The sequence below is a fragment of the Tasmannia lanceolata genome, unplaced genomic scaffold (genome assembly GCF_043159265.1).
Source record: "Tasmannia lanceolata isolate RefF3 unplaced genomic scaffold, GAP_Taslan_0.1 ptg000007l, whole genome shotgun sequence".
NCBI classification, from domain to species: Eukaryota; Viridiplantae; Streptophyta; class Magnoliopsida; order Canellales; family Winteraceae; genus Tasmannia; species Tasmannia lanceolata.
The window spans coordinates 28,654,887-28,666,861 of record NW_027518684.1 but is presented as its reverse complement, the minus strand read 5'-3'; positions in this window follow the sequence as shown (position 1 = coordinate 28,666,861).

Sequence of the window (11,975 nt, the reverse complement as noted above, 5' to 3'; positions counted from 1 at the left end):
ATGAAATCTGATTCTCAGTATGTCTCTGTTTTGCTTCTAACTTTAATAATGATAACACTCCCTCCTCAGACGAGGAAGAAGGGATCGACGAAACTCCCCTTGAATTACAGCATATGCTCAAACAAGAGGAGGAGCGCCGAGCCCAGCCTCTTAAAGATGAAATCAAAATTAAACATCGGAACAGAAGATTTAATACAGGAAATACGAATTGGAAATACTCTATCCTCTGAAGAGCGCGATGAATTAATAAACCTACTTAAGGAATATAAGAAAGTTTTTGCCTAGTCCTACAAAGATATGCCCGGGTTGAGCGAAGACATTGTTCAGCACAAGCTACCTTTGTTGCCAGAGAGTAAACCTAAAAAGCAGAAGCTAAGAAGAATGAAGCCCGAGTGGGTCTTGAAAGTAGAAGAAGAGGTTACTAAGCAGTTGAATGCTGGATTTCTACAAGTGGTGGAATATCCAGAATGGCTCGCAAATATAGTACCTGTACCGAAGAAAGATGGAAAGGTGAGAATGTCTGTAGATTTTAGGGATTTGAACAAGGCAAGTCCAAAAGATGATTTCCCTCTACCACATATCGATATCCTGGTAGACAATACGGCCGGGCATGAATTACTATCTTTCATGGATGGTTTCTCGGGCTACAATCAAATTAAGATGGCACCCGAGGACATGGCTAAGACCTCGTTCATTACACAATGGGGAACATATTGCTATCGGGTAATGCCATTTGGTCTTAAGAATGCTGGTGCGACATACCAAAGAGCAGCTACAGCTTTACTCCATGACATGATACATAGAGAAGTCGAAGTTTATGTTGATGATATGATTGTAAAGGCAAAGGAAAGGAGAGATCACATCCCGAACCTCAAGAAATTCTTTGAAAGAATACTCAAATACCAGCTTCGCCTGAATCCTAGCAAGTGTGTATTCGGGGTTACCTCTGGTAAGTTGCTTGGATTTATGGTGAGTCAAAGGGGCATAGAGGTAGATCCTCAGAAGATTAAGGCTATCCAGGAGATGCCGCCGCCTAAAACCGAGAAGGAAATTCGGGGATTCCTAGGAAGGATACAGTTCCTAAGGCGATTCATCGCTCATCTGACATCAACTTGTGAACCTATCTTTAAGCTCTTAAACAAAAACTCTTCCAAAGAATGGACGAAGGAATGTCAGCAGGCCTTTGAGAAGATAAAACAAAGTTTGGCTGAACCACCGATAGTAGCACCAGTAATACCGGGGCATCCTTTGCTGCTTTACTTGTCAGTAACAGAAACCACAATGGGTTGTAAGTTAGCACAGCAAGATCTAGAGACCAAGCATGAAATGGCTGTGTATTATCTCAGTAAGAAAATCTTGGAGTATGAACAGAAATACACTGTCCTAGAAAAAACCTGCTTAGCTCTGTTTGGGCTACTCAGCGACTCAGGCATTACCTTTTATCACATAAGGTCTTGCTCCTGTCAAGGATGGATCCTCTGAAATATCTCTTTGAAAAACCAGCCTTGACAGGCAGGACTGCCAGATGGTTATTGTTGTTGTCTGAGTTTGACATCACCCATGTAACCCAAAAATCAGTAAAGGGCCGAGTCATTGCTGAGCAATTGGCAGAAGCACCCCGAGAAGAAAATCAGCCTTTCAAACCAATGTTCCCAGATGAAGAGATCATGATGGTAGAAGATGAATATCCAGAAACTGGTTGGACCCTCTATTTTGATGGAACAGCAAATCAAACAGGACAAGGAGTAGGGGCATTGCTGGTGTCACCTCGAAATGAGCATGTTCCCCTTGCCGTTAAGTTACAATTCAATTGCACCAACAATATGGCAGAGTATGAAGCATGCATTATTGGGCTTGAGGCTGCATTGGCCTTAGGCATAGAGAATCTTGACGTATATGGAGATTCGAAGCTAATCATTTGCCAAACTCAAGGAGAGTGTTGAACCAAAGAAGAAAAGTTGTTGCCATATCATGAATACTTGGATATCCTCGCTAAGCAATTCCAGTGCGTCACTTTCAGTTATTTGCCAAGGTTGAAGAATAGATTTGCTGATGCTTTAGCGACATTAGCCTCTATGATTGACATACCTCACAACATGAAGATGAAGCCCATCACGGTTCAAGAGCAATGGGCTCCTGCATATGTTGCTACTATAGAGATAGCTGCAAGATGTCCCGATGGTAAACCATGGTATACGGACATAAAGAACTACATCTTAGGCCAGGGGCATCCCAATGAGGCGTCGAGTAAAGAAATAAGGACTTTGCAGAGATTGGCAGCTAATTTTGTCATTTGTGGAGGAAAGTTGTATCGACGGTCTTTCGACAGAATTCAACTCTTATGTGTCACTGAAGATCAGGCAGAAGAAATTCTCGCAGATATTCATGAAGGGGTGTGTGGGCCTCATGTGAATGGGAAGATGTTGGCAAGGAAGATCCTATGTCTGGGGTACTATTGGCCGACATTGGAAGCAGATTGTCACACATTTGTGAAGAAATGCTATAAATGTCAAATACATGCGAATCTCATCCATGTACCACCCACCGAATTGCATTCTCTTACCTCTCCTTGGCCGTTTTCGGTATGGGGAATTGACATCATTGGCAAGATTTCTCCAAGGTCATCTAATGATCACGAGTACATACTCGTTGCAATTGACTACTTCACCAAGTGGGTCGAGGCCGCTTCTTACGCAAAGCTTACATCCGCACCAATATCATATGCAGATTTGGAATTCCTCATGAACTTAACTCAGATAACGGATCTCATTTCAAGAAAGAAGTAATCACTCTTTGCGAAGAGTTCAAGATTAAGCATCATAAATCCTCACCTTATCTGCCGCAAACAAATGGAGCGATAGAAGCTGCAAACAAGAATGTCAAGACTATCATTAGTAAAATGTCAGAAACTTATAAGGATTGGTCGAACAAGTTACCGTACGCTTTGTGGGCTTACAGAACATCAATTAGAGCTTCAACTTGAGCAACCCCTTACTCTCTTGTTTATGGGATGGAAGCAGTGCTACCTGTTGAGATCCGTGTACCTTCGCTTCGAGTATTGACTGAGGCTAAGTTGCCAGAAAATGAATGGGCAGATGCCAGATATAAAGAGCTGAACATGCTAGATGAAAAGAGGTTAAAGGCACTTTACCATGTGCAAGGTTACCAGCGCAGAATAGCCCGGGCTTTTAATAAAATGGTTAAGGTCAGAGATTTAGAAGAAGGCAATCTTGTTCTGAAAGAGAATCGTGCACCAGTATTTGACCCAAGAGGCAAATTCAAACCAAATTGGTCAGGACCATACATTGTGGACCAAATCTTACCCGGAAAAGCCGTCAAGCTCCGTAATTTAAATGGAGAAATATTACCGGAACCAACAAATCTTGATCAACTCAAGAGGTTCTATGCTTGAACACCGGAAGGCCGTCTTTTGGCCGAATAAATCCCAAATTCATAACCCAAAATTAAAAAAATATATATATAACCTTTTGCGAACCCTTTTGAGCCTAAATAAAATTTTCCTTCAAAACCCAATATACTAGGGGCATTCGCCCTGAACTACGCGTGACCTGATCCCTACACTGGGGTACGTAGGCAGCTCGTTCAAACCGAGTTCGGTTGTTTCAAAAGAAAAATCAATAATTCCAAAAAGAAGTAAAAAAAAAAACAAAAACAAAAAAAAAAAAAAAATTTGAAATACCTTCGAATTAGGGGCATTCGCCGTGAACTACTCATGACCTGATTCCTACACTGGGATACGTAGGCAACCTGTTCACAGGTTCGGTCGAAACTCTTGCAAAACCTTAAGCCATTCTTTGAAAAGCCCTACCTCACCTATAAAGTCCTTTTGGTGTTCAAGTAAAAAGAAAAAGAAAATGAAAAAATAAAGAAAAAGAAAATGAAAAAATAAAGAAAAAGAAAAAAATGGAGCTTGAAGATCCGCTAGATTGAAAACATGAAAAGGTGATCTAGGCAAAATTTAGGATCATTTTCCTGCTAAGTTGAAAACCTGAAAGGGCGGCTTAGGCAAAAGTTAAGGGGTGGCCTGCTGAGTCGAAAACCTGAAAAGGCGATTCAGGCAAAAGTTAAGGCCGAGCGGTCCGCCAAGTTGAAAATTCGAAAAGGGGAACTTGGTCGTGGTAAGATTGGGTTCACGCAAGAAGAATTATATCGATCTCTGAAATCACAGTAGGTCAGGCAAAGCTAATAACAACAATTCTTGAAACTAGGGGCATTAATTTCTAGCAATCGGAAAGTTGATAGAAAGATATATGAAGTATCACTGTCTTAAAAATAAGTGAAGATGTTTATCAATGGAGAAATATTCTTTTAAAGAGGCCAGCCTAACCCAAAAGAAAATACTGATAAGTCAGAAGCATCACGAGATTACTGGAGTAATCTTTCTTATTTTGTGTTTGTATTACAAATGTCTGTGGTTCTATTTTTTAGAAAAATTTACGAATGCTATTTTAAAGAATTGTTGTAGGGTGCAATCACTCTGAAGGCAGGTTCATTAACAGGTTCTGAGAAACTTGGAAAAAGGTGACACTGTCACGAATGGCGAAGATCTTTGAAAGAATAATCTGGTCAATGAATAGAAGAAGGTTAGAATGCCTCAAACTGGGGCAGGTTGCTAATGAAGTGGCATCCCATATTTAAGCCCTGAAAGTCCTTTGCAGCATGGTGTTATTAAATCCTTTGCTTCTAAAGTTGTTAATTGGAAATTTTGATTTCTCTCAAAGCTCAAATCATCATATCTCTCGAATCCATTTGAAAATGATATTTTCTCTCTGAACATCATACGAACATGATGTCTCATTTCCTTGGAATTCGTATAAATGCGATATTCCATTATCTCTGAATTATCTTTGAGCATCATATAAATGTGATGTTTCATTTCCTTGGAATCCGTATAAATACGGTATTTCATTCTCTTCGAGTCCATACAACTATGGTCTCTTATTCTCTTTGAGCATCACACAAATGTGATATCTCATTTCCTTGGAATCCGTATAAATACGGTATTTCATTCTCTTCGAGTCCATACAACTATGGTCTCTTATTCTCTTTGAGCATCACACAAATGTGATATCTCATTTCCTTGGAATCCGTATAAATACGGTATTTCATTCTCTCCAAGTCCATACAACTATGGTCTCTTATTCTCTTTGAGCATCACACAAATATGATATCTCATTTCCTTGGAATCCGTATAAATATGATATTCCATTTTCTTCGAGTCCATACAACTATGGTCTCTTATTCTCTTTGAGCATCACACAAATGTGATATCTCATTTCCTTGGAATCCGTATAAATATGGTATTCCATTCTCTTCGAGTCCATACAACTATGGTCTCTTATTCTCTTTGAGCATCACACAAATGTGATATCTCATTTCCTTGAGCTCCGTATAAATACAGTATTTCATTCTCTTCGAGTATATACAACTATGTCTCTTATCCTCTTGAAGCATCATATAAATGTGATGTTTCATTTCTCTCCGAATATCCATTTGAAAATGGTATCCCATTCTTTCGTTGCCCGTTCGAAAATGGCGCCACATCGTAATCATCTTTTGTTCTGGATTGCAAGATTTTTGCACCTAGAGTAAATTTGATTCTCTGTTATTCTAAACTGCCATCTCATGGTGTTTAGAGTAAATGATGATAGATGTTCAAATTCTAGGATTTCAGCTAGGGTCTTGCATTATGTTAGGTTACGTTGTGTCTAGGGAGTCCTTTGTCGATCAAAGCTACGCAAAATGGCACTGTCACTTTTGCTTTGGAATTCGATGACTACGTCATCTCTACCAAAGAGGGGCATCTGTAGACACCCCCATTTTGCTCCACTGTAATCAACAAAGAAATTAATGTTTTGCTATCAGTCTTTTTCAGTGTTTTCTATTCCCGTGTCCACTCCCTATGTTTTCTCGATCTTTTCAATTATTTCTGCCGTGTTTCGCATTTTTCCGTCAAATGTCGAGAAGAGTTATTCAGAAAAATCCAAACCAGAGAGAATTTGGACTCATTTGGTGGGGTCGCATTGTGCATTTTTTTTATTAGCTTTGGACCGAATAAGTTGGCCTAGCTAAAGAGCATTCGAGTCAATTATAAAGGTCATTATGGTTGTCAAAGGTCAAATTTTACAGAAAAAAATAAGTTCGTCCGACATGGAATGGGGCCTACATTATGATGATCTAAGATACTCACTTGATGGGCAATCAGTTGGATGGATTGGATCATCATAAGGTGATAATTTTTAGAGGAATAATCTATCTATGCCATGGCCGACCCATTGAACTGCTTGGATCATCCCATGAAAATGATTTAGGGATAAGATCGGATTACCCTATGGAAATGATTACGGAAATGATTTGGGTTCACATCTTATGGACAATACAGCTCATCCAATTAAGCGGTTCAGATTATCCTATGGGGTGGGCCCCACCGTCTTTAAATAATAATAATAGCGAGGCAAGATGTAGAATTCAACCATACAACATGGGACCCACTTGGGATTGATGCCGAATCCAAGGAAATAAATTCCCATTAAATCTTGAGGGCATGAAAAGAAAGCATATACATTTTATAAGTTATTTTCGTATACCTTCTTCTTTGAGATAAACCACAAATAGAAACTTTATGTTAGGAGATTCTCGATATTTCTTTTTGGGGAGGAGGCAGCATAAGGAATAAAAGAAAAAGAAAAGAAACAAAGGAGAGGAGGGGAATCTATTTTAAGGCAAGAGATATAGTTTTAAAAAAAAAAAAAAAGAGCTCTCGCAACTTTTCCTCGGCAGAGAGCTGTTATAAGAAAAAAATGGGGATCTCTCTGGAGAAAAAGGGGAGATCATAAAGTATTCTTGTTTTCAGTTGGATTACAGATCTTTATTGATATGGTGATATGGATGATTCAATAATTTTGTTTGGACATGACATTATCTATCTATTGGATTGTGCTATATGTAGAACATAGGAGGAGCTTGTTGGGTATATAATATAACCCTATTATGTTCTAATATAAGCTCAATAAGATAATGGACCGGTGTAGTGGGCCTATTTGGGCTAGAGCCCACTAACCTATTAAAACCCTAGTGTATCTAATATATATAGGGGCTGGAGGCAACAAACTTGGTATTCCAAACTAGATACCTTGGGTGTAATGCTTCAAGCAACCTCTTGCTTGACCTAATTACTCTAACATAAGCGTACTTTGGATTTGGCATCTTTCTCAGTAGGTGATGGTCCAAATGATGTTGGAATGATTCCGGCAGACTTTGGGGTAAAAGGAATGCAGCTTGGTATCATATGAACTCAAATCTCCTCTAAGCACAAGCTTGAAATCTCTGTTTGATGTAGTGGTGGCTTAGGATCAAAGTCTTGGTGCCACACGGCCACGCCATAGGCAGATGCCTTGATACCCATAACAATGGCATGTAGATCTTGACAGATAAGATCAAATGGCCATTGATCAAACTGAACCTTATCCAGATTTTTTTATTTACATTTTCTTCTAATTTAAATAATTTGTTTTGCAAGTTGCAAATTTTAAATTTATTGAGTAAATAAGAAGCCCAACTGTTTATCCCCCTCTATCTTGAATAAAATTCTCCTTGATGCTTTCAATGTTTAATTTTTTTTTTCTACCGTTGTTTGAATTGAAGTGTGTGTACCAGGACCATGGTTGTCATGTGTGCCAATTTGCAATTTGTTTGCCCTTATATACGGGCATTGATTTAATTGTAAGAAATACATTCCTCATTGAATTTTTTTTTCTTTTCGAGATTTAGAGGGAAATGATATGAATATGGTTAATATAGATGCCCCCCTAATGAAAAATTGAATCGGGTTAATTTAGAAATATTTTTCTTTTCCAAACTCTTCCAAAAAGGTTCTTCAATCCAAACAGGGCTTAGTGTTGTATTTTTTATAGGTTAGTAATTCACAAGCTTTCTTACTCTTTTTTATTATTTTCAGGTTTTTCTAATAAGCCCTCTGTATCTATCTACTTCAAATGTAAAAAGTCGGAATTCCAAAAATCTGCCTACTTTATTTCCCACTGTTCTATCTCTTCTCAACTTTCCAAACGACACCCCCTAATAATTCCACATGGCACTCCCCTTTTTAAAGCTCAAGATTCCGTTTTTCACGATTTCCATTCCATTTTCACATATTCAATTTACTTAGACAGATTTATTTAGATAATGCTCCGTTTTCCAATATTTCCATTTATCACATATTTCCGTTTTCCAATATTTCCTTTTATTTAGGTAACGCTATTTAAAGCTCTTATTTCCTTTTATTTAGGTAAAGATATCAGAAGGCATTAACTCTATTTTAAGATAATTACTTAGAAATGCCAATTTCTACTTATAACTCTTCAATTACTTCTAAATAAATTAGGGATATAGGAAAAAATTGTACTTGGATTTTCAATAATTATTCTATTCTTTCTTTCTTTTCTCAATTGGTGGAAATTTACATGATAATTGATTGTTATTTGGTGTTTTTGTCCTCATTGCCATTGAATTTCACAATGTTATCAACTGCTGCTAGGTTCATAAATTGGTCAAAACAAGACTTGGGAATGCTATTCCTCAATGTATTATTCCTAATTTTTCACATATAAATTCTAGGTAATTATTTAAATAAAGCGTCTAGAAATCATACAAAATGCACAAGACAATAGATAAACTAGTTACCTGAATCTTATACATGGTTATGTTCTGTTTTATTTCCTTCATAAATTTTGATTCTTAAATGGCTATTAATGAACCTGGCTGTTAAATAGCTAAGTGAAATTTACTTTTGTTTCTTCAAGAGACTTGAATAGGTTTTGATTTTAGGTATGTTTGTATGATTACTTCTGTTTCTATTTCATTTTATGGGGCAACTATTTTTCATCCTTATGTGCATAGATCCTATTCTCTCCCTCTCCTTATGTGCATAGATCTCTCTCTCTCTCTCTCTCTCTCTCTCTCTCTCTCCCTCCTCTTTGTGACATTATTCATTCATGATTAATGTACAGGGATTTTTTTTATTACGATGTTATTAGAAAGGTTTTATCTAATATTTAATTTTAAATATTAGATGATCTATCAAGCATCTTCCAAGGAACTCTCAAGAGTCTTTGAGAGATGCAAGCTTGAATATATTTTTATTGAATAAATATTGTTTTTCTTTGTTTTTAAAGAGGAAGGGGGGTTTACTGTTCACCGCTGACGTGGCAGCCCCCCCCCACTCATGACGCCCAGCAATTGAAGAAGAAGTTTTTTTTATGCCGCCCCGTGCATCGCACGGGTCTGCAACTAGTATATAAGTAAAATGGAATCCTGCACACTCTGAGTGTGCCACATGGCATCAGTTTTTTTTTTTTTTTTTAATTCGTATAGACAACACAATATGAATATGTTTCCCCTAGAGTACTTAGGCAAAAAATCAGCTACTTTTTTATTTTTTTTCCTGAACGTGTGAGAAGAAATTGAAAAAATCAGCACACAAAACACAAGACCAAAACGTTTCCTCCATAATATTTAGGCAAAAAATCATATACTTTTCTACTTTTTTTTCCTAAACGTGTGGGAAGCAATAAAAAAAAACAGACCTTCTCACAATTCTCCATCCCACGTGGCATATCCTCTTCAAAAAAGTCTCTAACGATTTTCTTTCCTTATACAAAACGATTTGGTAGCTCTCCAATCTTCAAAAAAATGATTTCAAATAGGCAATCACTCTAAATATATCTTTCGTATTTTTATCCCCATTTTAACAGGCAAAATTTGCTTATCCCCTCTCATTGCACTGGAAAGAAAGAAAAAGTGAGTGTTTGATTGATTTTTTAGATCTATTCATCATATTAGGAGAATAAATTATTTAATCTTTTTTATAATCATGGAGGTTTGATTATGGGCAAAGATAACCTAAGTCTTAATTAAATTGCTAGATTTAATCCCGCTGATTACCCACTAATGCATCTTTATATTGGTTTCAATTCCTCCTCTATTACTTTACCGTACTTTGATTAATTTTAGCTTTATTTTGTGTCATTTCTTCAAGAAATCGCAACATTTGCTTAAACATCTTGCATAAAATTTTATGAAACCAGAGATGGAGTTGGCAACAGGATTATCATCATCATTTGGATATAGAATTGCTTCTAGCCATCATCTTTACTGCTATTATTGGTCAGTACGATCAGACTATATTCATTTTGCACCTGCCTTTACTGGCGAAGAAACCACCAAAAATCCAAACAAAAAACGGAACCGGGTTCAGGTATGTATTATAACAACGATCCACATTTCATTTTTTTTTTCATTCATAGAACGGCATGTGATGCTTTGCAAATTTATATCCCAAACAAAAAGCCCTCCGTGAAAACATTCTGAATTTATTACATCACACATGTAATTTGACTGGTAGTCTTAATTTTAACAACTACGAGAGTTGCACATCAAACAGTCTCCTGAATCAAGAGCAGAAGACTACTGATTCATTGGTTAAAGGCAGCACTATATGGGTTTCTCATAGTTAGCCCTCTCTATCCGTTTGTAAATCTTTTATGGGTCTCAGTTTAAAGGCCTAAGGCTAATATTTAGGATAGATCACCAACTTGGGTACTTCGAGGACTACCGTCCATTTCCCTCGCCATCTAATTATATATAAGACGACAGTGAAATAAAAATAGTCCCAAAGAGTGCAATACTATATAATGAGATAAAAATCACTTCCTTTTTAGCGAATAGGGACCCAAGAATCATTTTGGACATTGAACGTAGACCCATGTTGATTGTAATATTCAAGCGTGAAAAGACTTGGAGAGATTTGAATATGATCCAGTCCACTTGACTTTTACATTCATAGATCCTTTTCTCAAACGATATCCAATTTTCCACAAAACAAAGTAGTCATTCCTTGATCACATCATCTCAATATCCAAATTGTAAGGAAGGATTCTTTGAACTTTGAAGGCCACTGAGTAAAGAATTCTCATCCTAAAATCGGTAGAAGTTTAGGTAAGTGTCCCTATTTTACTAGTGAAAAGCAGACCAAGTTCATTTCTTCTTGTTCTTTTCTATTCTTTTTTCTTTTCTCATGCTAAGAAGACCAAGTTCATTTAACCCATTGAAACTTGACAGCTAATCACACCGTTTATGTTAATCTTAAACAAATAAAGTGACACGATTTTATAAGGACAAGCTAATGACCACATAATTACACACTAGAAATTTTTTTCTTTCCACACTGAAACACAACCTAAACTACAAATGAGACTGTCGAGGAAGAAACCTTTGTGTCGTATTTCATCGCAGCACAGGAAACATTAACCAACTGTTTTTTTAACCAAGAAATTTGTACTGAGGCCCGGGTGGCCCCCGAAAATTATGTTATTAATAGGGAGATCGAATACAAAAAGCTAACAAAGAAGCCTACAACCGGCCTGTACTCTTCTGGAGTTTTTATACCGTGTGCGTAGCTGCACGGAATTAGGGTGGGGCCCTTGATATTTGATCCAACTACAGCAGACTTACTAAGAGGCTGACATTGGATTAAACATAAGGGGGGCACCGTGTTGTAACCCCAATATGTACAGCTATGCTCGTGATCGAACTCTTCCCATTGGCGGTAGCAAATTTAAACCAAATCTTAAGGTAGAAAAGATAGTGTTGGGGGTTTGATACAAGGTCGTATGGTGGAAGGTCTGATACTAAGTATGTGATGATCTGCCCCCGTAATGTCCAGTGGGTGAGGGCATGCAGCTATATCATCGTCCTTATTCTTAGCATGTTTTAGGAAAGTTAATTGGTTTTAGAATTTTATAAATAAGTGGAAGTTAGAAGGGATTTTTGCTGATTAGTCCCTACATGGCAAAATAATTGCTTATTAGTCCCTAAGAAAAGCGTATTAACTTAACGGTTCTACTTTTAGAAAATATTTGCTAAAAGGTCCCTAAACCTCAATAACTTCAATTTTC